Consider the following 27,600-nt stretch of genomic DNA (forward strand, 5'->3'; position numbering starts at 1 on the left):
GGGTCTACAATTCGACCTGGGACGCGTTCGTGAGGTGGTGCGTTCCTCATCAGATTTCTCCGGCTAGGGCCACTGTCCCAAATGTCTTAGATTTCTTGCAGAAGGGGCTGGACGACAGCCTGTTGCACAACATCTTGCGTCGCCAAGTGGCGGCTCTGTCCTAGATTCTGGGGAGCATGGGGTCTTCCTCCCTTTCTCAGGTTCCCCTGATCAAACGGTTTCTTAAGGGGGCGGCTAATCTCCGGCCTCCCCCTGTCCATAGGTTCCCTACGTGGGATCTGCCCCTGGTCCTCAGAGCCTTGATGGGGGCTCCGTTCGAGCCGCTCAGGTCGGTTCATCTCAGGTTCTTATCCCTTAAGGTGGTGTTTCTCGTGGCGATTACCTCTGCCCGGCGTATCTCGGAGCTGGGCGCCCTGTCGTCCAAGGATGATCTTTGCCATTTTCATGCAGATAGGGTGGTTCTTCGACTCGACCCTACCTTCCTCCCTAAGGTGAATACCCCCTTTCACAGGGCTCAGGAGGTTGTCCTGCCCGATTTTTGTCCGGGGCCGTCTTCTGATAGGGAGCGGCTCTGGCACCATCTGGATGTTCGTCGGGCTTTGCGTATTTATCTCCGACGGACGTCAGAGTTCCGTCGGTCAGAGGCCTTGTTTGTCTCCTTTCAGCCCAGGACTTTGGGGGCTAGAGTGTCCTCGGCCACCATTGGCCGTTGGCTATGGCAAGCCATCAGGGAGGCCTATGGGGCAGAGGGGCGTTCCGTTCTGTTAGGTATAACAGCCCATTCTACCAGGAGTGCCGCGACCACGGCGGCATGGGCACTAGGGCCCCTTTTGAAGACATTTGCCGGGCCGCCACCTGGGCGTCCCTGACTCTGTTCATCAGACATTATCGTCTGGATTTGTTCGCTTCGGCGGATGCTTCCTTTGGTCGGAGGGTCCTGCAGAGGGTGGTAGCAGATACTCCCCTTGGGCCATAACTGGTAGTTGCGTTTATTCCCTCCCTTGGGACTGAGCTTTGGTATGTCCCTCACGTGACCTCTCCCTCTCTTCCACTGGAAAAAGAACGTTGGTCTTACCTGAACGTGTCTTTTCTGGGAAAGAGAGGGAGTGGTCATGACCCGCCCTGTTCTTGGTTGTAAGGGTCAAGGGGAGCCCGGGAGTTTCCCGGGGGGGGGGTTGTTTGTGTTGTTCTGTTTGTTGTTGTTCTAGTTCTGCTGTTCGCCTTCGAGGAAACTGGGAAGGAAAGGAAGGCAGGAGTATTTAAGAGTTTGCTCTCAGTCTTTGGACCAATCAGACTTTGAGAATACCCTCACGTGACCACTCCCTCTCTTCCCCAGAAAAGACATGTTCAGGTAAGACCAACGTTCTTTCTACATTTGAATTTCCTACTGCAGACTAATAGGGCTATTATTTTCTTAGAAGTACGTAGATATTTGGAAATCCTTGCCTGTTTCCAATATCAGGCAGTTAGAATAAGACTTAGAAGTCAGCCAAGCACTTTGTCCTCTCACATTTTGTCCTCTCTGAACAAGTGCCAGTTTGCATAGATTGTATGTCAGTTTAACTACAACAGAGATCAGTGTGCCTGATATCATTCCATAAAAGACTTCGAAAAACTTCAAGTAACTAGTAGATGGAAATGGTTCTTTCGCATTTAAATTGCTTTGAAGAATTATAAAACAGACTTTAGAATGCTTTCAAATAAATTGTTGTCATCCACTAATGAATGAGATACCATCTGTAATAATTAAGGTTATTGCAATTGTTTCTCCCTACAGCAAAACTTCTGAAGGTTTGGAGAAGATTATAAAGCAACGGCCAAGAAGGACTATAGCAGTATTGTAAGTACTGCATTGAAAAGAAAATGTAAATTAAGCATTTTGCAAATAAACTGCCTATATATATTTGATGAAAAATTAGTTTGTGGAGATGAATTACATGAAATGTAAAAGCATACTTTATAACTGCAGTCTTGTTAAGTTACCAGGATTGCTTCATTCTTGTAAAATATGAAGTGTATTCTTGTAACATAATTAGAAATTCACCAATATTATAGAAAAATATATTTTATCTAACCAAGATTGATCTATTTTATATACATTTCTTTATTTAAAACTATCAGAATTTTAGAAAATCATTATAGTTTTGTTGAGTTGTCATTTATTTTCGTGACTTATTGTTTAGGTTATTTTGCAGAAGTATTTATTTGCTGATTTATTTATGTATTTCATTATTTATTTATTTGATTATTTAGTAAATTATTTATCTGATGAATTATTAATACATCTTCATGACAGGCTTTAAATTATTTATAACTTAATTTTGATTTTATTGCTTTTCAACGCAGCATTGTTACTGACTAGATTTTTTTCCCCACTCTTACTTGGTTCTTGAAAATTAAAGTGTTAGCTTTGAGGCAACTTTATATTCATTGCAAAATATTTTCTCTCCCCCCCCTCCCTCCCTCCCTCCCTCCCTCCCTCTGTGTATGATATATGCGTAGGTAGATGTACACACACATACATTCTGTAAATAATCCATATAACTGGACTTTTACATGAATTTCTATGACTTTAACCTTTTCAAATTTTCCTTCCTATATTTAATTGTTATCTTCTGTAAATTAGGAATGTGATTCTTCCAAGGGGTATTCTGATGGAGGAAGCTTCTCTGGGTCTACGTCATTATTTTTCTGGCATTTTTTTCATATTGAACATGTTTATGTGGTTTAAAGCTTCAGAAATAATTTTCAGAAAATAATATGTGAAGTAGAAAAATAATGGAAAATTCTGAAGAAAATCAAATTAGAATAGTCCTTCCTTGGAGAAAATGTATTGTATGATAAATATTTTTCGATCATTCTTTCCACATGTAAACATAACATTCTAAGCATTCTAGAAAACATTCTAAACATATGACTCTAGATGTAGATTATAGTTTCACCCCAATTATAAGTCTGTTTAGCTGCCCCAGGCTTTCCATCTACCTTTAATCTGTTCTTTCTGAATTACATTCAGGATTTAAAATATTTTTGTGTTACATTAATTTAAATGTTTTTATGCTTTCTTAAAGTAGCTTACAAAAAACAAGTTAAACTACAAAATTATTTTTAAAATAAATAAAATTGCTAAAATAAAAAGACAGCTTTTTAAAGTTGAACTCAGAAATATGTTTTAAAGCCCAATGTAAGAGATAGCAAAAGTTAAAGGCATACAATTCACCAACAGTTGTAATGGAGACTGTCCATATGGTTGCAACTCATAATAGTTGTTAAGTGAAGAACTCATGTGTTTGCCTTGCTTAATGATGCTCCCGCATCCCTATTCTACCCATGTGGATGTAAAGCAACCGCAAAGTTAATTTCTTGGAGCATGGTGTGCTTCAGGGGTGGAAAAGACCCTGGGAGGCGTGACTGAAGCCACCATCATAGTTTCAAACCATCCAAATCAAGACTTTGAGAAAGCAAAGACAAAGCTAATATATGCTGGGATACATACCACCTTCATCAGAGGCATGTGCAGGTCAAAGTGAGGAATAAGACATCATTGAGTGAGCTGGAGTGCAGGGAAATTGTTCTGTGGCTTCAATGTGAATGACATCAAATTCCATAGGCCAGCCATGTGAAGCTCTACGGCTTTCTAGAAATCTCACTTGGTGCTAAGCAGCAATGAGGAGAAATTGAAAACCTGCTGGCTTTGCCTCTACTAATTGACTCCCTTACACATCCACTCTCCTCTCCATGTTTTCCTTCTGATCCTCCTCCTCTGATTAATGTGTGTGGTCTCATCCCTCCTCTGGTGCCAGTTTCTGGTAGATGAAGGTCCTGTTTGATTGTCAGTAACTTCCAATCATGAACAAACAAGCTTTCACCGTCTTCTCAGCATATTTTTATCCAGTCCTGAAACCAGCCTGCACTTTAATGCTGAAGACTGCTTCTCAGATACTAGACAACTGTCTTGCTTTTTCCTCTTTTCCTTGATTGTCACTGGGAAGAAAGAGCAGCCTCTGGTTAGAAAAGAAAAAGAGTGGGATAAGAATAAACTGTGTGTGTGTGTGTGTGTGTGTGTGTGTGTGTAAAACCTCTTTCCCTCTCTAGAATTCTTGTCAGCATTCCCATTTACTTTGTTTGTGGGAAGCTTGCAGAGAGAAGGTCAGTATAAATGTCCAGAGCCCATAGACAAGTAAGTGGCTGCTGCAGGAGTGCAAATTGGGAGTGATGCTTGAGAGTGCAAGAAAGGTGCTGCATGGGTCAGAGAAGTCAGGTAAAGAGTAATTTGCATGGATCCTTAGTCACAGGAGTCATAAATCCTGAATTTAGTGCACATTTTATAAATTAGGCCATTTAAGATACTTGGTTCAAAAATTGTTGCCTTCTGATGCACCAGTTCACCCAATTAAAAGTTATGACAACAAGACTTAAGTAGTTATATAGGTAGATTGGAGCCACGTTTTCTTGCTAACAACTTTTAGCTTGCTTTATTTCTGGTATTTGTGTGCAAAGTATGGAACTCAAATAGTTTTTTCTGATAGTGGATATGATACCTGAATATAATGCACTTGGTTCTATGGCACGTGGAATCTATAATAAATTGTTGTATGGAAGAATGCACACTTGTCAAACCATCTAAATAATTGTCTGTTTACAAAGTTTTGACCTTTAAACAGACCTACATAGAGCCAATGGTGAAAGTGATGTGTTTATTGGAGTAATTATATTCTTTTCAATGCTATAGTGGATAAAATCAGAGTACCATGTACAATGGCAAAGACCCTAATAATCACTTTGTTTGTTTAATTGATTGATTGATTTAAGACCACCCATCTCATTCAAGAGTGATTCATTTTGGTTGTAAAATTTTATGGTTTATATCCAGGTTGCCTGCAGAACAATATATACTTAATTTTTTTCAGTAATTTCAGATAATATGCCATAGATATGTGCCGATTTCCCCCCACCCCCACCCCCGGTATATGGTCTGGTATTAGGTGACTGCTTCTAAAGTTAAGACTGGTCTTCTATTTATTATCATAGAAGTAATAAGCCCTCACATGATGTTTCTTAATTCTGATAGTGGTTTTTGCTTTTATATATTTTTTAAAATAAGCAATGTGTAGACAGTATCAATGAATGCTGAAGAATGAATTTAAATAAATTTAAAAGCAGAATACAGAGATCAAAATATGTGTAAAAGATGTGTCTTACTGAGAAGGTAAAAATAAATGTGAGGCAAAGCTAAGGATGATATAGTGCTTCTAGCTAAGCAATTTGGTATAGTCAACACACTGACAAAGATATTAGGTATTTATTGTTGAAACAAAGGAAAATGGCACTTCAAATTAAAACAACAGTTAAAATTGAACACAATAGCTTGGAAAGTAAAAGTGATGTATTCCCTTTGAAGGTAAATAAAATAATTTTTAAACATAAGTATTAAAGGTAGACTTTGACTTAAGACCAAAATTGGGAGCAGAACTGTTGTCACATCAGGGATGCAGTTGTTAAATGAGTTGCATCCAGTTTTTTACAACCAATATGCTGCAATTGATAAGCAAATCACTATAGTTGTTAAGCGAATCATATGTTTTTAAGTGAATCTGACTTTCCCATTCAACTTTGCTCATCAGAAATCTTCTGGGAAGGAAGCAAATGGCAATCATGTGACCAACCTGTCCATCCCACTCCCAGATGCTGCAACAGTCATAAATACATAAATAATTTTGATCAAATGATCAAAATGAACAGTATGACAGTCATAAGTGTGAAGACTAATCATAGATCATTCTTTTTAGCACCATGGTAATTTCGAAGGTCATTAAATGAATAGTTTAAGTCAGGGACTAAGTCATACAAGTATGAATTATTTTGGCTTCATTAACAACTATAAACATTTTGCAATCCATTTTTAAACTTTCTGTTTACTTTTGGTTCAATAAAACCATTTAATTGTTAATCCAGTCTGTTATTTCCCTTAGTTTGAAAGTTTAGAAATTAAATAATGAGAAAGGATTAGTTGTACATTTCAAGTTCGGTTGTTGCTAAAATACAGTAGAAAAGGCCTCTGTAGATAGGTTTCACTAGATAATTTAAATTATGCATGGATATATCTAAATTCCTTATTTTGAAATATTGAATGTATGAATATTTAATTGGTATCTTTCTTTAGTATTTTCATATGCTTGCTTTAAAGGAAGTTGTTTCCTTTGATTTATATTCATTGATAAAAACTTGTATATAGTGATGAAAGAAATGTCCTGGGTTCGGCTCTAAGTGGGGAAAAAGACACTGGAGACATGGAGGCTGCTTGGAAAGATGGCTTTAATGGTGGACAGGACCACATGGCTTGAGTCCTGAACAGAAAAGGTGATCACATGCTTCAATGTTGGGGAGAAGAAGAGAAGGAAGGGCTGAGATGCTGAGTCCCTGGTTTTATGCCCTGTCTGGCCTTTGAACTTGATCTTGTATTCTGATTGGTTGTCAGACTCCCATGGGGCCATGGAGGGGCAACTCTCTAGACTGTGTTTTGAATCCAGGTTTGGTTGAGTTCTCGGATGCCATGTGGTGAGTGGGTGAAGGCCAATCATGCCTTAATCCCATCCCCCTGGAGCTGAAGTGGAGAACTCTTTATTATGTAAAGGTACTGGCTTGGGCAATGGCCCATTGACAAAGGAGGATGGGCAGGAAGCTGCAGGGAGTTACTTTGTCTTTAAAACATGTTTCTTCATCCCTTTTCACATCCAGGGAAATATATTCTGCCTTTTCAATATTTCCTAGGATATTTCATTTTTCTGGGAGAGGGCTGGGTGATAACTTCCTACAATCCCTCCTTTTTTTAAAAAAAACATGTGAGTGGAACACTCACGTTTTTGATAAAAGATTAAAATTGGTCAGATCGGGGAGACTTAATTTTTTTCTAATGGAAAGTCATTGAGAGAGACAGCAGAAGAATCTCTTCAGTGGTTCCCAGACAGCTTTCAACCATGAAGGTCTAGCAGTCAGGGCACAAGTTCTGGAAAGAAATTTACAGTATCCAATTTTCCATGCCAATTAATATCAGGCATCACTTTCTGTGAGCTTCCAGACAGGTTTCAAGCAAGCAGAAGTCCCAGAATTCTTTACAGCCTCACTTTTCCTTTAAGTTACGGGCTACCCATTTCGAAGGGATGGGCCTTGAACCTGCCCTAGCTCTTATTTTAGTGAGGCCAAATTGAGTTTAGCTAGTGTGCCATCCAGACTTTTCGTATTTTTAAAATTACACACAATGTGCCCGGGGACTCCTACTCATGAGACCACCAGTGCAACATATCCTGCTTTACTGGGCAATGGGGCAGCATCATTTTTGAGTCAGTCAGGGCTTGGGTTTTGAAGATCCTTTCTGCTACTCTTCAAGTGGGGGGAATTGCCTGAGGGGAATTTACCCTCCCCCACAGAATTAACAGGGAAATACCACTGCTTAGCTTTTGTGCCAGGGCAGAAATCAATCTAGGAGAAGCTTTGTGTGGAGATAAGTCAAGGAGGTAGTTTCAATCTAATTCTCTCTCTCTCTCTCTCTCTCTCTCTCTCTCTCTCTCTCTCTCTCTCTCTCTCTCTCTCTCTCTCTCTCTCTCTCTCTCTCTCTCTCTCTCTCTCTCTCTCTCTCTCTCTCTCTCTCTCTCTCTCTCTCTCTCCCTCCCTCCCTCCCTCCCTCCCTCCCTCCCTCCCTCCCCCCCTCTCTCTGTGTAGCTGCTTCTACAATACAGAAAATACAGATGTTTTGGACAAAATTTGCCTCCCACTAGACAGAAATCTAAGGTGTTCAGAACTTACTGTGCTAGCCATTCTAAAATACAATTCTTACATGAATACATTAAACTGATTACAATATAAATGAGACAAGAAAGAAAACCCTACAATGACTTTCAGTAAAGGAAGCAAAGAAAGAAAACCTTACAATCAATTTCCATCCTCCCCCATAGTCTTTACAGCTGTCTTCTGGGGATAGAAGAGAGTCTTTTGGTCTTTACTTCTCCACCTCAGGGTCCTTTCTTTCATGTTTGCTGGATGGCATTAGGCTTGGCTTGCTGGTAAGAGTGGTCAGTCAGGCTTGGTAGAGTCTGTCCCAGACTTGACTAAATTTTTTCCTCATGTCAGGTTTTATCAGGACGCAACCACCAGTAGCCAATTCGAGAGTTATGGTTTGAGCTAGCAGTCCTTTGTTTCTGACGTAAGAGGAGAGGCCAAGCATACAGTTCTTTACAGACATATCTTTAATCTCATGTTGTGGAATTTCCCCCATTCTGTCTAAGTGTGGAAATTATTTCAGAAGGCAGACAATGTAAATTCCAAGGAACAAGGAAATTCCCACTGCCTCTATGATTGAAACACTTTTTTTTGCAGTAAAAGGAGTAAATTTCCAAAAGGGACAACAACTTATGTTTCAAACAAGCAAACAAACAAAATATCATAGGGTACAGCACCTTGACTCATAAGCATTTAAAAATGCACTCAGGCATAAAAGAGGGAGGGAAGAAGAACAGCTTCAAAAAATAAAACTAGCAATAAAAAGGATACTTTGAGTCAACATTCCAAAATATCAGATTCCATTCAGATGGAAGCAAATTCTCATTAAGTATGTTAAAACATTTACAAATGTAAGCAAAATATCTCAAAATCATTTCTTTTTATAGGTTTAATTAAGCATTTTAAACATTAAAAATTTCCAGAAGAAAAAATTGAAATTTTATTCAGAGCAGAAAAGGAAATGTAACTGCATAGCTTTTATATGCAGATGAAAAAGATCACAACAGTGAAAGGTAAAGGTGTGGGAGCCGGTCACCCATTTACTCCAAATTTCTCAGAAGAGAGAGAGAGAAAAGTGGTTACAGTGAGCAGAAGAACCACAGCCACCTTTAATGACCCAGAAGGAAGAAGGGAAAGAAAGGAGGGAGGGTACACACAAGGCCATCATAGATCTCTGGATCCCTAACACTTATCACTCCTGGGGCATCGGGGACACACACTCACATTCATACTGTAATCGGACCTTCATGCTTGCTCATGTCAACCAATCATAGGTATTTCAGGGAACTTTTTCACAAGCCAATGAGTTCCATTTTCTTTTATTAGAGGATCTCACCCTCTCTTCAGGTTTGGAAATGGTAACACATACATATACACACATACCATTAAACAACCTTGCAACTTCCTGTTTCTTTATATGAAAGGGAATCAAAGTACATTCACACCAACGTTTACCATCAACATACTCACATTTGCACTGCAATCAGACTGCTTGTGTAAATTAATTTCTCATACAAAAATCCCATTTCATTCTTTCTTCATGCAAATCATTTATTACAATTATTTCAGGGAGCGGTACATAAGCCAATGAGCTCCATTTTCTATTATTAAGGGATCTCAACTTCCCTCCAGGTCTGGAAATGATTACATACACAAACAAACATACACAAATACCATGGAACAATACTTTCAGGTCTGGGGGAGGTTCTGTCTCTTTAAATCTTCAATTTTCTTTCCTTGGGGAACATGTTGCTCGTTCTTGAAGCAGTGGGAAAACTCAGAGAGCAGTTTAAATCCTAACTACTCTCCCGTTCCCCACAGCTTCAAGCCCAAGAGAAGTGTACTTATTTTGCCAACTGGTCAAACATATCACAATCAATTCAATGCCATTCGATTCTACATGTTATTAGTATAGATGCACACCTAAGAATTTTAACGGACATTACATCAAATTAATCAAGTCCAATTACCTAGGTCTTCCCATTCAGACAGGCTTTACCTTTTTATTACTTGCTAAATTTCTTACTTTTGCTCGAAGTTACGTCCATTGTTCTATCACCTTAAGCACTAGATTGTTAATACCTGTCTCTGCCCTGGGGTGTTCAGTGTCCTCTTTCTAATTTGGATCTGCCAGCAGACGCTGGCTGATTTTTAAAGATCCAAATTCTTCTATATCTGTCTTGATCTCCCAGCAAGAGCTGGCATATTTTTTTTTTGAAAAATTATTATTTTTTATTTTAATTAAACAAAAACACAAAAAAAGAATTGTCCTTCATTACATCTTGTAGAAAGCATGTTGATTGGTTACAAATAACTTTTGTGCATTTCTTCCACAATCATTACTTATAGTTCATATTAGATTATACACTTTAAATCAAAAATCTTTGTATATCTTACTATCAATGTACCACAATTCTCATTTGACTACAATTATTTAAACGTGCTTTTACCTCAAATTATTCATACTTTGACACAACCACTTAATGGCATTCATTAGCTATTTCAAAAATCCTCCAATAACATTACACTTTTATAACATATTCTAAATAAAAGTCAATTAATAACATTTCTAAACCTTTTTCCCCCTCCCCTTTCCCCCCCAACTTGCTATTTAGAGTTTATATCCAAGTTGCTTTTACCAATACCAGAGCATGTATACATCACTAAACAATATCCACTGACATTTCCTTATTGTTATTATAATTGGCTAAAAATCATTTGCTATTTATATTCCACCTCCTCTCGTCAAACCCAAAAAACATTACACCTTTATAACAACACCTAAATAAAAAATTGTTAATAAAATTTATGTCTTTTTCCCAGATCGCAATTTGCAATTTATATTGAAATTTCTTTTACTAGTTTGCCAGTACATACATACATAATTAAGCTATATCCATTATCATTTCATTATTGTTATTATAGTTAATTATTTGTTGACGAATAAACATTTAATAACAATCTAAAACAGTCTAAAAATTACTAAATTCCTACTTATTAATCAACCAAAAATTAACTAATTTTTTATTATAACTTTCATTATCAACCTGTTTTTTTCCAATAACAAAACAATCTTATCTCTCTTGCCAATTGTGTCAGTCTTCTTTTTATTTCCCTTATAAGGTTTTTATAGACTTCTCTCCGCACTTTGTTGCTTGAAGGATCTCTCAGGTAATCTCGTTGCCCACCTGTTGTTATTAAAATTAGCTTGTCTTTGGATAGCAATCATGCTTCTGAAAGAATTTCTCTTCTTAAATCCATCATCATTACCCTTTTTTCTTCTTCTGTATCTTGGAATTTGGGGTAGAGCTCCAATTCATCGAATTCCCTCTTCCATATTCCCTTCATTCCACTTTCACCCACATTTGCTCCATTAATAAATTCATCTGTTGTCTTATCTTTATCTTCTATATCTTCATTCTCAGCTTTAATTTTTGGGGCTCCACCCCCTTCATCTTTTGCTGTGAGGAACACTAATTTTTCCAACTTCTTCTCAATTCTCCCATATCCTTCCAATAGATTTTGAATTCCAGCCAAGATATTTTGGAAGTTTAAGGTTTCCTCATCTGAATATTGATCCATGTTTAAAAAAAAAAAAGGGGGGGGGGACTAATAGTTACTGCCTCTCTAGCCTTCCAGGCCTTTTTAATTTTTTAATTTTTGGTTGACTTAAACGCAAGTTCTTTTATGCTCTTCAAAGGAGAAGGGTTCTGGTTTTTCCCTCCCTTTCTCTCCCCTGCCAAGATAGTTCTCAAAAGCGCTTCCAAAAACAATTCGTGCCCTTGGCTCTTTATCAGTTTCTGTAAACAAGTTACAAACCCTTCAGCTGCATAGTCAGTAAGATCAAAGAGGAAAGAAGAAGAGATACATTGTTTAAAAAACTCCAGCCTCTGACCTCCGAGTGGCAGTGTTGCTACTTTTCACTTTCTAATATTTATCTCTGGCTTATAGGAAAGAAAGTTCTTTAGTAAAATTTAATGACAAGTAATAGGAAGAATTGTTAAAATAAAAAAGGAAAGTTTTAGTCCAAAAGTCTAAAAAAATGAAGTAACAAAAAGCAGAAGAAAGAAAGAAAAATTAGTCTTTAAGAAGAGAAATGGAAAACGTTGCGAGCACTTCAATCCACAAAGTATAGTTACAATGGAAAAAAAACCTTTCCAGCGCAATCCAATAAAAGTTAATTTCGCCACTTAATTCCTTTGCTTAAGGATCTAATTTGGCTTTTTAAAGAAAAGTTTCTTTGGGCAGTCTTATAGGGAAAAAAAACCCTCATCAGATGGACTCACTTTCTCTTTTCACTTCCTTCCTTCCGGAGCCGTCCCGACTTCATCAACCTGGGGCTGCCTGTTTACCGCCGGCTTGAAGAGCTTCCCTTGGGTCATTCAGGGACTATGCGGTGTCCCTGGGACCAGCAAGGCTTCGTCTTCCTGGTCACCCTCTCTACGGGATGGTTTAGGTCCAAATGGACGGTCCAGCGGCAAAAGTGTCAACAGTGGTCTCAGAGTGTCGACACCGCATGTTGTGTCATCGCGATGTTGGTTCCTCCTCTCACGCTGGCATATTTTTAAAGATCCAAACTCTTATCTTGGATCCCCCAGGAAATCACTGGCATATTTTTAAAGATCAAGATGTATGGAGACCTTCATTAACACATCATTTGCATCTGGGTTGGGCTCTTGAGCTCTACTTTTCTTTTTTAAAGACAACTATTACTGCTGCAACAGCTTTTTTTTTAACGTATCTCTGTGGACTCCTTAGTCACCTTGGGGAAGAAACTCAGGTAAAGCTCCTTTTCAGTTCATCTGATGGTGGCCAGAAAATCAGCAAATTTGTTGACAAAATCTAAAACAAAACTGCTTTCTGGGGGCCAGGTTTCTACCTTAGGACCAATAGAGTAGGTTGGCCAGATAGATGTGCAGAGGGTTTTTACTCAGGTCAAAGGCAAACCTCTACTAGAAATTTCCTTTGTCTCATACATGCACACACAAGGCAACACTCCCCTCCTCCCCCCCAAAAGAAAAAAAAAGTCTCTACTCACCTCACAGAGTACAATCTTCCAGGGCTGAAAGACATGAGAACAAGATCCCCTCCCCCACAGAAAAGGCATTGTTGGAGGATTAGAGGTAAGGGTCTGTATGTGTGGGGGTAGATAGCTTGCAGGCAGATTTTGAAAAAATAAAATCATCAGTTACTAAACTGGTAATATTATGGGGATATCACAGATGAGAAATGGGTCTGGATTCACATGCTTCCAGAAAGAGATGAACAGGTAAAATCATTTAAACACACAATAAATGCAAGGATGAAACTTTTCTTGTAAATGAACGTAAACATTTCCTGGGTTGTTACCTTAAGGTACAAGGAAGGAAGGAAGAAAAAATACTTCTCTTTACTCTGTTTTTGTTGGCCAAACAAACACTACGTCTGGGTCTGGGTCTGACAAATGGAGCGAAGGCAATTTTTGCCAGTTTACTCTTTTCTTTCTTTGAACAATTTAAAATTCTTGTCTTTTTGGATTGGAGACAGTTTATAGTTACAATTACCTCGAGGATGCACAACGACTTAGACACATGTTTATACAAGGACAAGGAGCAAATAAGGGGGGGGGGAGAGAACTCTCAGGTTTACACACCCTAGTCATTCATTCCCAGCACAAATCTGTTAAATTAGGAGAGGCACAAATCTTAACAGACAAACTACATGGTTGCATAGAAGACAGAGAAAGAGACAAACAGACAAGAGGGAAAAAAAGATACCCCAAAATTTTCCTTTTTTTAAAAAATACCTTTATGTAGCCAAATTAGTTTTCCTGTATCATCTTTCAGCAAAGCCCATTTGCCACACAATTTCCTTGCTCTCTTTCTACTCATGTCAGCCAAAATCTTGGCATCTAAGGAAATCTCCCAGGACACTTCTGGCCACCCGCGAGTTAATGCTTCCCATTACCCTTTACATGTAGAGCTCACAATGGCCTAGCCAGGTGACCACCCACCGTAAGTTTCAGGAAAAAAAGATTCTGGGAAGGACTTCGATTCCCCCACGAAGTATTCGACCCTATCTCTCAGAATCACCTGGGTTTTGCGGATCAAAAAGGTAATCCGTGGGGACCTCTGCCCCTCTGCAGTTAGTACCAGGCACCTCTACACTTTTCCATACACCATGGGCCTTTGCTTTTTTTTCTTTCACAGGACAAAAGCAGTAACAACAACAGCACATTTTCATTCACTTTTCTATCCATTTTCACACACACTCTCCTGTCCCTAACAAAAGGTGCTGCGCTCTGGCCTGACCGTAATATTTTCCAGGCTCTCTTGGTAAAACACACAGAGGAGCCAAGATCTAGCTGTGATCAGGAGAAGGATTCAGGTTCAGGTTTATTTAATTTATAGACCGCCCCCTCTCCCCGTAGGGACTCGGGGCGGTGTACAGACCGTTCATAATCAAAACAACAAAAACATAACATAAGACATTGAACAAAAACAACAACGCACATACTGTCTGTATATAAGACCCCAAAATCAATTTAAATAATTGAAAACAATTTTAAAACCCGTTTAAAACCCCAATATAAAATTTAAAAAGCCATCCAGGAAAGTTAGTGATAGATGTTCCCTTTGTAAATACAATTACGATTATAATTAGGCCAGACCAGCTACTCGAAACAGGTGGGTCTTGAATTTCTTGCGGAAGGAGCGGAGATCAGAGGTGGTTCTAATATCGGAGGGAGGTCGTTCCAGAGGGTTGGGCCCATCACAGAGAAGGCCCTACTCCTAGGCACCGCCCGCCCGCACTGTTTAGCGGAAGGAACCCGGAGGAGACCCTCTCTGTGAGAGCGGATTGGTCGCAGGGATGTATGGGGTAGAATGCGATCCCGCAGATAACTAGGTCCCGAGCCATGGAGCGCTTTGAAGATGACAATCAACACCTTGAAACGCACCCGAAAAGCCACAGGTAGCCAGTGCAGCTCACGCAGGAAAGGTGTTACATGGGAGTACCTAGTACTCCCCATAATAACCCGCACGGCTGCATTCTGAACTAGCTGGAGCCTTCGGGTGCATCTCAAGGGGAGCCCCGTGTAGAGAGCGTTACAGTAATCAAGGCGAGAAGTCACTAGGGCATGAGTGACTGTGCAAAGGGCGTCCCGCTCTAGTAAGGGGCGCAATTGGCGCACCAGGCGAACCTGGTGGAACGCCCCCCTAGCCACGGCCGTCACATGATCCTCTAGCGACAGCCGGGAATCTAGGAGGACGCCCAAATTGCGTACCCTATACACTGGGGGCAGTTGTTCCCCCCCCCCGATGGCCAGAGATGGAACACATTGGCTAAAGCGGGGCGCCGGTAACCACAGCCACTCTGTCTTGGAAGGGTTGAGTTTGAGTCTGTTGTCGCCCATCCTGCATGATTCACACACATGCAGGCATACACACATTTCCCACGCTTTGCCATGCCTTAAAATTAAAGTTTAGAGAAATAACATTTAGAGGTACTCACTTTCTTTCCAGGCAGCCTTTGAGCTCAAACTCAAAACCCCTTTAAAACCTACATCCAAATGGCTAAGGTCAAGGTAAAGTCCACCCACAGACTCAATGGGGTTTGTGCCGGCATAGGAGGCTTACCTGGGCCATATCCATGTTAGGCTAGCTTGGAGTCACATCTGTGGGGTGCCATTTGATAAAAGAAATGTGCTTCTGGGTTCGGCTCCAAGTGGAGAAAAAGACACTGGAGACATAGAGGCTGTTTGGAAAAATGGTTAAATGGTGGACAGACCACATGGCTTGAGTCCTGAACAGAAAAGGTATCACATGCTTCAATGTTGGGGAGAAGAAGAGAAGGAAGGGCTGAGATGCTGACTCCCTGGTTTTATGCCCTGTCTGGCCTTTGATCTTGATCTTGTATTCTGATTGGTTGTCAGACCTCCATGGGGCCATGGAGGGGCAACTCTCTAGACTGTTTTGAATTCAGGTTTGGTTGAGTTCTTGGATGCCATGTGGTGAGTGGGTGAAGGCTAATCATGCCTTAATCCCATTCCCCTGGATCTGAAGGGGAGAACTCTTTATTATGTAAAGGTACTGGCTTGGGCAATGGCCCATTGACAAAGTGGGATGGGCAGGAAGCTGCAGGGAGTTACTTTGTCTTTAAAACATGTTTCTTCATCCCTTTTCACATCCAGGGAAATATATTCTGCCTTTTCAATATTTCCTAGGATATTTCATTTTTCTGGGAGAGGGCTGGGTGATAACTTCTTACAATAGTATATGTCTACAGTTTTTCTCTAGTATTAGATGAATATCTTTACACAATAATAGTTTTAGATAGTTGCTTTCGATATACATATTTAATAATATATATATATATTTATTATATATGTATATAGAGGTTTATATTTGCTGGAATCAGGTATTCCATGTTCATATGATATCTTTCAGAACTTTTTATATACATGTTTTACAACTCATATTTACAAAGATCAGAATGATTGCAATGTGTAATAATAATTTCCCACTCTAATTCAAGCTGATAATAATATATATTCACATAACAATGCATATAATCTTTGCCTTCTGCTTAATTAATTAATTAGATTGCACCTTTTACACTGAAGCTGAAATTCTTTGAAACTCTATAATTTTTCCTTAGAATATAAAATTGATTGTTGAAATGGTCTGTAAGGCATTGATGTTAAATGCTACAGTGTCTTCTGTTATTCACTTATATGACCCGTAAGTGCTTTCTGAACTACATGTTATAATGCTAATGAGGGTAACACTGGAACATTTATGTACAAGCCTAGAGTATTTCTTCTTTATAATTATGACAAGTGAAGCACAGACAGAGGTCAATTTAAATCAGAATGTTTTCACACTCACACATTTACTGGCTTATTTATAGGACTTCCTGGTTCATAATTCGTAATTTTAGAAAAGAAGATACCATTTTGTGCTTACTTAATGTCACTGAGCAGTCGGAATTTTGAAAAGACATATTAGTGGTTACTAAAATAATCAAATATTTCTTTTTAATTCCAGTTTTGAATTGATTATATGTTTATGCTTCCTTCACTTCAATATCTTACAGTTTTAAGCAGAAAAATACATGGTCGTAATAAAAATTGAAAATGTTTAACCTTTTAGATACCGTAATTTCTTTAAGAAAATGTTTCTTACATGACTGAACATGTATAGAATATATCTCAGTGGTGAGCGTTCCTTTACTTCTGTCTTCTGGGACAGAGCACATCACAGCCATGCACTCCTTACATTACACTTTTATTCAGGGAGACATTTAAAGCCATAAGCTATTTTGGGGGGTTGGGTGCTATAGTTTTAATTTGTTTTTATTATTGTTAGACCACATCAAATGTTTCTCAATGGGATGGGATGTAAAAATGTTAATGTTAAATAGATTAAAATTAACACTGCAGAAAATTTCAATGAATTCAGTATCATGTAGCAGTTTTTCAGAGGAAAGCACTGAAACCACTTACTAGACAAAACTAATTCTACTTATATAATAATTAAATGTATATTTTCCTTCCTGTAGCTTAAATGTAAACTATAATTTTGTATACTGTTCTATTTGACATTTCACGAACCTAAATGGTACTGTTTACTAACTACATAAGAAGAGGAAGCATCTGCACTTTTCTTTCTTTTTTTTCCTTTGCTATCCTTAGTTCATATTCATAGCCTCTGTCTTTTAATCTTTTTTTTTTTACAAAATACGTTTATTTTCTGAAAATGGCAAGTCAGTTTCATGACAAATTTGTGTATGCATGTACCCCCTTTTCGCAAATCAAAATGCCCACTCAACTTTATCTCTTTTTAGCATTTACATTAGAGAGCAAAGGAGCTAATTTTCCTGTTTTAAATTGTTATATCAAGTATAATGATTTACATTTGTTTCATCACTTGGTCCTCTCAGCAAATTTTAATTATCATGTAAAGTGCATTTTTTGTAAACTACTTGTTGCTTTAGATTTGTATCTTTCAAACTGGAATTCTTTGAAGCATAGACCAAAAGTTATAATATTAAATGAAAAATGAATCTCAGTATTATAAAAAAAGCTAGCAAAAATACTTAACATAGTGTGTTTTACCCAATGAAAATCTTCCTCAAGAGCTTGATAGAAGCACAATATCACATAAGAAAGGATAATGAAAAAGAGAACCAGGATTTAAAAATGTGGGGGTCAGTATGGAATTCAGAAATAAGAAGCATCACAAGCGAATGATGAGTTTGATGGATTAAATATAATGGACAGTAATTTAAAATAGGATCAATTATTATAAATAAGCAATGTTTAAAATATTACATGATTAGATAAACATATACCAAGGAAGTAAAATTAAAAATAACATCAGGGTTACAAGTTTTAGTAAAATTAGCAATAATTGAAGAAAAAAATAACACTAATTCAGTCAAGGCGTTTAGTATGAAGAAACAAGAAGGATCCAACTGCAGGTAGCAACACATGTTAATAATTCTTAGTTAAGGAAGGTGGGCAAAGATTGTTCAGATGGCAGTAGAACTGAGATACTTAGCAATATGGAAATTATTTTTAGAACAAATAAGCAGAACAAATATATAAGGGTCAAGCTATTTTTTTAAAGAGAATGATTATTGTAAGCCTTGAAGTAACAGGAAGAACACAGTACAAAAATTAAAAAATCATCTTCTCCATAGTGGTGGAGGTGGCATCCAGGCTGCGTTGACCTTCATCCGCTCATTGCGAGGACTGAGCCTGACAGTTGTTGAAACCACGCCCCCTGTCGCTAGGCAAAGCCCAGTTCCGACTCAGTCCCTCAATGAGGATGGATGAATCATTGCTTTGCTCTTGACTGAAAAGATAAATTGAAATATTGGCTTGTGAGTACATGAAGGGATAACATCGTGCTGGGAACGGCCCTGGACGGCTTAAGCCCCTTTTAGGAGTAGGAGCCTTGTCGGTCTGTGCCTGTAAGCCCCCTTGGGGCATAAAGGCTTCGGAAGGCAGCGGCTGTTTTAAAATTGGTCTTTGCTGACTTGCAACATAAGCGTGGCTTGAATAGCTCTGGAGGCTGCGAAGTTCACCGTTTGAAAACCCGCTGTCGCCGCGTTTTTCTCTAGCTTTGCTGTCTGTTTCTTTTGTTTGTGCCCAGACCCTTGCTTGCCCTACACGCTTAATCAACATCCAGGCTCGGTGAAACGCTCCACCGCTCCTGATAGCAGTTGAGTGGCGAACCGCGGTAGCTTTAACTTCGATCTAGTGCTGAGAGTTTTTAGGCTACCACGGAGCGACCCAAGCCTTCAAGGCGCAAATTTCACTGTGTGTAGCAGCGCGTCCTTCAGTGAGTCGCTTAGTCTGTCAGCGATCCCAAACAGTTAAAAAAGGCGCAAAGCGCCATTTTTATATTCCCACGCCTGCCATTGGGATAGTCCCTTGGGCCCACTTGCATTCCCGACAGCTACAATGGTTTCTCTTACCGTTTCAGAAGAGACTTTTAAGCTGCTCCCGGGCCAAGGTTCACATTCCTGCGGAGGTTTCCTGCTCACTCCTTTGGTGGACGTCTCAGGCCATCACCAAGGGCCGTCTGTTCAAGGACCAGGACTCATTGACTTTACAACAGACACCAGCCTCTTTGGCTGGGGGGCCCATCTCCAGGGGCAGATGGCTCAGGGACAGTGGGATCAGGTGGACCGGACTCACAGTATAAACTGGTTGGAAGTACGAGCGGTCCACCATTCCCTCTGCCACTTCAAGGACATAGTGGCAGGCAAACACGTCTTGATACTGATGGACAATATGGCGGCCAAGGTGCATATAAACCATCACGGGGGACCAGATTGCGTTCCCTGATGGATGAAGTCATGCAGTTGGGACTTTGGGCTGAGAGGCACCTGCTGTCTCTGTCCGCAGAGCACATTTTGGGGGTGGCGAATGTATAGGTGGACTGGCTCAGCTGTGAGGTTGTGGACAATGCCGAATGGCGTCTGCACCCATCGATCTTCCGGGACATTGTGAACAGGTTTGGCATGCCGGTGATCTATCTCTTCGCCACCCCCCACAACACCCAGCTCCCGCGGTTCTTCACTCAATTCCCGGCGCAGCGTTCAGTAGGGGTGGATGCACTGAGATGTCCTTTATGCGTTCCCTCCACTCCCTCTCCTGTCTTGCGTCATCCAGAAGATCATGGGAGAGAAGGCGGAGGTGTCCTGGTCACCCTCCATTGGCCGCGCTGGCATTGGTTTGTGGACCTGCGGACCCTTTTGGTGGACAGGTCCTGGAGGATCCCTCAGGACCGGATCTCCTTCAGCCAGGGATCTCTGGAACATCCCGATCCCCAATGGTTCCAGTTGACCACCTGGTGTTTGAGCGGAGCATCTTGAGGGAGGACAACTACTCCTCCAGGGTCATCCGGACTATCCAGGCCACATGGTGTCCTTTAACTGAACACATCTACGAGTCCACCTGGCGGTCCTTCTGTTCTTGGTGTGCAGGTAAGACCTTGGATCCCATTAGGGCTACCATCCCTCACGTCCTAGAGTTCCTCCAGGACGGTTTGGACAAGGGTTTGGCCACAAACACTATCCGATGTCAACTAGCAGCTATTTCCTCCATGTTGACTTGTGGGGGTACCTCTTCACTGTCCCAGCAACCCATGGTGCGTCATTTCTTTAAGGGAGCGTCCATCCTTAAGCAACCGGCGGTGCACAGATATCCCTCATGGGATTTACCCAGAGTTCTTGACACTCTTACAACAGCCCCATTCGAACCTCTACGGGAGGTCTCACTTAGGTTCTTTACTTTGAAAGTATCCTTTCTGGTGGCCATCACCTCCGCCAGAAGGATCTCAGAACTGCAAACGCTTTCAGTAAGAGAAGATCTGTGCATGTTCTATCAGGACCGTGTAATATTACGACTGGATCCCCCCTTCATTCCCAAGGTGTGCTCCTGCTTCCACCGCACTCAGGAACTTGTGTTACCCAATTTCTGCCCGCAACCTTCTCACCCTTTGTAACACAAGTGGCACACCTTGGACATGAGGAGGGCTCTCAAGATTTATTTGAAAAGGACCTGGCCTTTTTGTACATCAGTCTTTTTTTGTATCTTTCCAGCCGTCATCCCTGGGTAGGAAGGTCTCGTCTGCCACCGTAGGCAGATGGTTGCGGGCATGTATAGCTGCCACTCCCACTCTGTTCCAGTTCCAGGTAGATTGACCGCAAATTGACAAGGAGCGCTGCTACCTCGGCGGCCTGGGCAGCCCAAGATTCCTTGGCAGAGATTTGTAGGGCGGCGACTTGGACTACCCCATCTCCTTTCAGCAAGAATTATAAGCTGGACTTCTTTGCATCTGTGGATGCAGCTTTTGACCGAAGAATGCTACAGTCGGTCCGTAGGGCAAGCACTCTGCAGAACGAGTCATAAGCCCTCCTGGGGGGACGAATGTTACTTTGGTACATCCCAGCCTGGATGCTACCTCCACCACTATGGAGAAAGGGCGTTACATGAGACGCCTCTTCTTATAGGGTGAAAGTAGCATCCAGCCCCTCACAAAACAGGACTGGTTCCTTTGTTCAAGACTTCTAGTTGGGTTTGTTCTCATTGCGGATTTAGTACATAGGGTTTTGTGACTGACTTTTGCTTTAGACATCTCTACAGGATTTCTTTACACAGGACACTTGACAACTTGACGTGCTGGATTTCTGGATGCGATGCATCGAGTCTGACATCCTTAGTTGGAACTGGGCTTTGCCTAGCGACAGGGGGCGTGGTTTCAACAACTGTCAGGCTCAGTCCTCACAATGAGTGGACAAAGGTCAACCCAGCCTGGATGCTACCTCCACCCTATGAGAAGAGGCGTCTCAGGTAAAGACCAACAACCTTTCTTTGTACTAATCTGTGCTATATTAAGTTGTAGGAGTTTAGCTAGCTTTCCCAATACTTGGTTTGACTTGCTGCATCATATGTTAATCTTATAGGCAAATTTTCCATCTTCAGTAAATATTGTTCCTAAATATTTGAACTCTGATACATGCTTTATGCTTGATCCATCTATTACTATTTGTAGGGAAAACTTTTCTCTTCTTTTCCAATTACCCTTATTTCTGTTCTGAGTGTACCAAGAAGCCCTCTCCATTCTTTGCTGTGTCTCCTCCTGAATAATTAAACAAGTATTCTTTATCAATTTTCCTACTATCATATCAGTTTCAACTTATTTCAGCTAGTCCCATTATCTCAATATCTCTCTTTTTTCATTCTTTTCATTCTGTTTTATTTCTTAAGCTAGGAAATAAGGTCATATTCAAATATTTTGTTCTGTACTTTACTATCTCTTGGTCCTTTGACATTTCGCAATCATTTCTTGTTTGGATTTGTGTAGCTATATATGATCTATTGTCAACTTGCTGAGCCTGTCGCAACTTCACCAGAGGGCCTTTAATCAGATCATTTCAGGGTGACCTAGGATGTGGACATGGTGCTGGACTTTTAAGAAGCATTTAGCTTTGCCAGGGTGGACATTCACATACAGGTTTACTGTAACTAAAACTTCATGTTTTTTTACTATAGAATTATAATTATAGTAGAGAAACAGTTGCAATCAGTTGAATAAATAGAACGATTTTCTTACGTATATAAAGCTTATGTTAATAGATGAAAAGTAGATCATTGCACTTATGTCAGTTAGCTTTTTAATTTTAAGAATTTCCTCTATTCATTTAATTAATCAGACATTGACTGATTAGTTTTTGCTTTAAAGGTTATTTTTAAGACCACTATTAATAAAGAGAACAACAGATACCGTATTTTTCGCCCTATAAGACGCATTTTTCGCCCTATAAGACGCTCCGGAATATAAGACGCACCCAATTTTAAAGGAGGAAAATCTAGAAAAAAAAGATTTTGGGGCTCAATTGCCACTCAATTTTGGGCTCAATTGTGGTCATAAGTTTTCTTTCTTTGTTTGTTTCTTTCATCTCTCTCTCCCACTTTCTTTTTTTTTCTTTTCTTTTTTCATTTTTTCTGCCTTTCTCTTTCTCTCTCTTTCTGTTTCTCTGTGTGTCTGTCTGTCTGTCTCTCTCTCTGTGTGTAGATCTTTGTCTCTCTCTCCCTCCCCCCTCTGTCTCTCTGTCATTCTGTGTGTCTGTCTGTCTGTCTCTGTATCTCTCTCTCTCTCTCTCTCTCCTCCCTCCTCCACCTGTCACTCTGTATGTGTGTGTCTGTCTGTCTCTCACTCTTCTCCCTCCCTCCCTCTCTATCTCTCTGTATTTCTCTCTCCTCCCTTCCTCTCTGTCTGTCATTCTGTGTGTATATGTGTGTGTGTGTGTGTCTGTCTGTCTGTCTGTCTGTCACTCAATCACTCACTCTGTGTGTGTGTGTCTCTCTCTCTCTCTGTGTGTGTGTGTCTCTGTCTGTCTGTCCCTCTCTCCGTCCCAACTGGAGAACAACCTTTTCTGTCCCCTTACCAGCCCATCCGGGAAGATGAGGAACGCGAGGGGGATCCCTCCCCCCCGCGGATGGGCTCCGAACCAGCGGAGCCTCGTCCTTCTTTTTAAGCAGGCAGCTATCAGAGAGAAGAAAGCAGCGCGGCTTGTGCAGCAGCCGAAGATCGCCTGCTTAAAGATCGCCTGCTTAAAAAGAAGGACGAGGCTCCGCTAGTTCGGAGCCCAACCGCGGGGGGGGGGAATCCCCCTCACGTTCCTCATCTTCCCGGATGGGCTAGTAAGGGGACAGAAAAGGTTATTCTCCAGTTGGGACGGAGAGAGGGACAGACAGACAGAGACACACACAGAGAGAGACACACGCACACACACAGAGTGAGTGATTGAGTGAGTGACAGACAGACAGACAGACAGACAGACACACACACATAGACACAGAGTGACAGACAGAGAGGAAGGGAGGAGAAAGAAACACAGAGAGATAGAGAGAGAGGGAGGGAGGGAGGGAGGAAGAGTGAGAGATAGACAGACAGAATGTGAGGGGGATCTCTCCCCCCGCGGATGGAGCCTCCTCCTTCCAATTGGGGGGATCAATGCAGAGGATTTCTCCCCCACCCCCCAATTTGAAACGAGGTTGCTGTCAAAGCAAGGCAGCCCCCCCTCCCCCCGCAGAAGAAGGAACAGGAGAGGAGTTCGCGCTAAACGCCTCTGCAGACGATCTTGAAAACCTGCGAGGTTGCTTTCGGAGGGGAAAGATGGGCAGCTGTGCAAAGGCTTGTTTTAAAGCTGCAGGCTCCAAGGCTGCAGGTGCCCAGGGAGGACAGCAGGGGCAAATGCTGCCGCCTGCCCCCTCCCAAAGCAACATCGCAGGTTTTCAAGATAGTTCAGACAGGTGTTTTTTAAAAAGAAAACCCTGAAAAGCCGCAAGATCTGAAGAGAGATCCGGCCAGCCCGAGAAGACATTTCTGAGAAGAGATCTCGCCATTTTTTGCATCGGGGCATGCTGCAAGGGGGGAGGGGAGTGAAGACCTTTTCCAGCTGGCGCAAACGACTTCCCCGGACTTGCTTTAGTGAGTACGGGCCCGCACCTCCACCACCACCAATCCGGAAAAGGTCTTTGCTCCCTCTCTCTTGCAGCAAGCCCCGATACAAAAATACGCCAAACACTTGCAAGTGAGTGACAGGGGCGGGGCTTCCGGGTTCATTGACCAACCAGCAGAAACCCACCACTGCCCAGGTGGCTACATTCAGCCTATAAGACGCACCCAGATTTTCACCCTCTTTTTTGGAGTAAAAAAGTGTGTCTTATAGGGCGAAAAATACGGTAAGTTAAAATACATTATCTCATATTGGAGGTGATGCCGCCTCTAAATCGAAATCTGGAAGTACTGTGTATCTTTTTTAAAGATAATGTTTGGTTTAAATTTTGAATAAATGTTTAAATGGGAAAAGCAAAACATTAGTATTCTGGCTTGAAGAAGAGGTCCCCTCCCCCCCAAATATTGAATACATGAATTTATGTCTGGTAATCAAAGCTTTCTGTATTAAGTTACTTGGTTATACTAAAGTGTAGTACAATGTTTGTTTTTTCAGAAATGCAGTAACTGATTAAAGATTTCTGATTGAAAACCTCAGTGAATACAAGAGAGTATCCAAGTCCTATGATTTTTACAAAGAATATACCAATAGTCTTAAAATGCTTCTAAAAGCTATTCATGCTCAGAACTATTGGAATTCTGATGTGAATATTATACTATAAGAAGTTTGAGTTTTTTGTTGCTAAATTGATTAATATGATATGAGCATTACATTTTTTCATATATTAATATAAACCCTGTAATACTTATAGGACAGTAATACAGTTGATTTATATATAAATTGTATATTTCATTTCAGACAATGTCATTTGCTAAAAGTCTTATTGATTAGTTCTGATAGTTTTACATAATTTTTTTCTTCTGAGCACTTAAAGTTTGAGAGCTGCTATAGTCCCACAGACATAAAATAAAATTGTCTGTAGATAAAATTGTTCTGAATGTTTCTAGCAGTTTGAGTTTTTTATAAGAATGCAAAATACCAGCACCTTAACCCTTTAATACATGTATCAAAAAATATGTACACCTATAACACAGAGAGAGAGAGAGAGAGAGAGAGAGAGAGAGAGAGAGAGAGTGAGTGAGTGTCTGGATTGCTTTTTATATCTATGTACTTTTTTCCTAAAATATGTTATCCTGTGACATAAACAGATGCTGCTTTAACAATACAATACATTGTGTATCATAAAATTATCTCTATTTTAATCATAGATACTCACTTAATGAGACATAAGCAGGTTTCATAAAAATGGATTTAGGAAGAGATTTAGTGTTTTGTTTTTGCACATTATATAAATATGGTAGCTCATGCTCTAAAGTAAATTTTGTGTGTAATAACAATTATTTTTCTTAGGTCTATTTTAGTTTGGAAAATTATTCTACTTTTTGTTTCAAATACAAGTAGCAATGTTTTAAACCTGCAGGAAAGGAGTTACTTATAAAAATTATTTTGGTTTCAGAAAAAAAATCATTATTCTGTATTATTCATTTTTTTAATCTCATTTTTATCCTATTGTATTTTATTCTATTTTATTTTATTGTGTCTGACACCCGTTATTTCTTAAGTAGTGAATTGACTAATCAATAAAGCTATACAATATAACATTGCTTTATCAATCTTTGTCACTTATGGCAAGAAGGAGAACTTTGCATGTATACTCAAGAAAACTGCTCTAGCACAAATACTAGTAGAAGAAAATGCAGTTAATATTTTATTTTTTGAAATAATATAGCAGATATTTCAAATATGTTCCCATTTTCTATTGCTGTATTTGTTTAATTCTTGTTTCTCTCCTTTTTAATGCACAGAAAGAATAATTTCTTGCCTAATGTTGAATTTGTTTACTTGACTTTTTTAAATTATTAGATGCAGCAAAATTGTACTGTACTTGGGGCAAGGGGATGTAAGTGTTTTTATATTGTGTTTTTTAATTCAACTGAACCCAGCAGAGTTAAATGTAGTTTGGAAGCATGGGGAAGAATTAATGATTGGAAGATACAGAGTTGGTAAATTATTTATTCTGGCCCCGAGGAAGCTGAAAAGCAGAGTGAAAGACTAATAAATCATTTGTGGTGGTGCTGGTTGTCACTTCCAATTATTTTAGACGGTTTTGTGATAAACTGCGACACCTGCTAGATATCCCCACACCATCCCTTGATGCTGGTAGTGCAGCTCATTCAATTGATTATCAAAGGCAAATTTATCTAAACTTTCTATAGGATAAATGAAGAATTTATGGTTTTCCCAACATTCATTTCTGTAGATGTCTTAAAGCGTGTTGGTGCAACTTTGGATTCTTTCTATTAATGCTAAGTTTTCCTTAAGTGTGTTCAGGAATAAAAGGATCAATCCCCTTTAGCGTTAGCATATATTTAAAGTTACAGATTTTATTAGTAATTCCATTTTATAGTATTTAAGTAAAGAATGACAACTTTTTCCGGTCCCTTAACATTCGGGGGAATTGAAAATCACTATGAGTGAGATTTTATACAAATTGTAGTGTGTACATAAGAAATGCCAAAGTATTTATATATTTTGGCACTCATGTACACAGTACAATTTGTATTAAATAAAATTTATATTTTATTCCCCTTGAATATTTAAAGAAAGTTCTTTTTTAAAAAACTATGCAAAAGAGATCATATAGTTTTCATTTTTTTGTATTTCACAATAGATTGAAACTATCACTGATTTTTGCATAAATTACAAAAACAGATTAAATGTCATTTGTTTAAAATACCAGTGGTCCTTGCTTAGCAACCATTTATTCAGCAACAATTGAAACTTACAATGGCACAGAGAGAGTTGTACTTACAATCAGTTCTCAAAATTCTAGCTATTGCAGTGTCCCTAAAGTGATGTGATTGTGATCTGGTTGCTTGTATCTAGCTCACAATGAAGACCTTGCAGCATTCCACAATCATTTGCTGATCATTTGCAACCTTTTTTTCCAGCTTCTTATAATCAAATAGTGGGGAAGGTCCCAAATGGTGATCATGAGATGTCCATGCTTAATGACCCGTAGTGATTTGCTTAAAGACAGTAACTATAAGTGCTAGAATTTCTTCACTAAGCAATGAGATCACATGGCATTGCATTCACTTTGCAACTGAAATTCCTAACCCAATTGCCGTCGTAAACCAATGGTTGTTGTATTCAAACCATACCAAGAAAACCAATTTTTATCACTTGAGCTTTAAATAACAAAACAGTCAAACTGGGAAAAATGTAGGACTGTTTCAATATGTATGATTACTACTTAAAAATGTATACTGATATTCTAGTTTTTATTTTTTATTAGTTGGGAGT

At 39.8% G+C, this 27,600-nt stretch overlaps 1 protein-coding gene across 3 annotated transcripts in view; it reads left to right on the forward strand.

The window, feature by feature from the left end:
- Positions 1-27,600, forward strand: part of TBC1D5 (TBC1 domain family member 5) — a 407,032-nt gene that overhangs the window by 22,720 nt on the left and 356,712 nt on the right. For all 3 annotated transcript variants that reach the window (XM_081970868.1, XM_081970866.1, XM_081970867.1), the window contains exon 2: positions 1,778-1,840. The gene's annotated coding sequence lies outside the window, so the exon portion shown is untranslated. The remainder of the gene's footprint in view (positions 1-1,777; positions 1,841-27,600) is intronic.

The sequence above is a fragment of the Natrix helvetica genome (genome assembly GCF_964273705.1).
Source record: "Natrix helvetica genome assembly, chromosome: Z".
NCBI lineage: Eukaryota > Metazoa > Chordata > Lepidosauria > Squamata > Natricidae > Natrix > Natrix helvetica.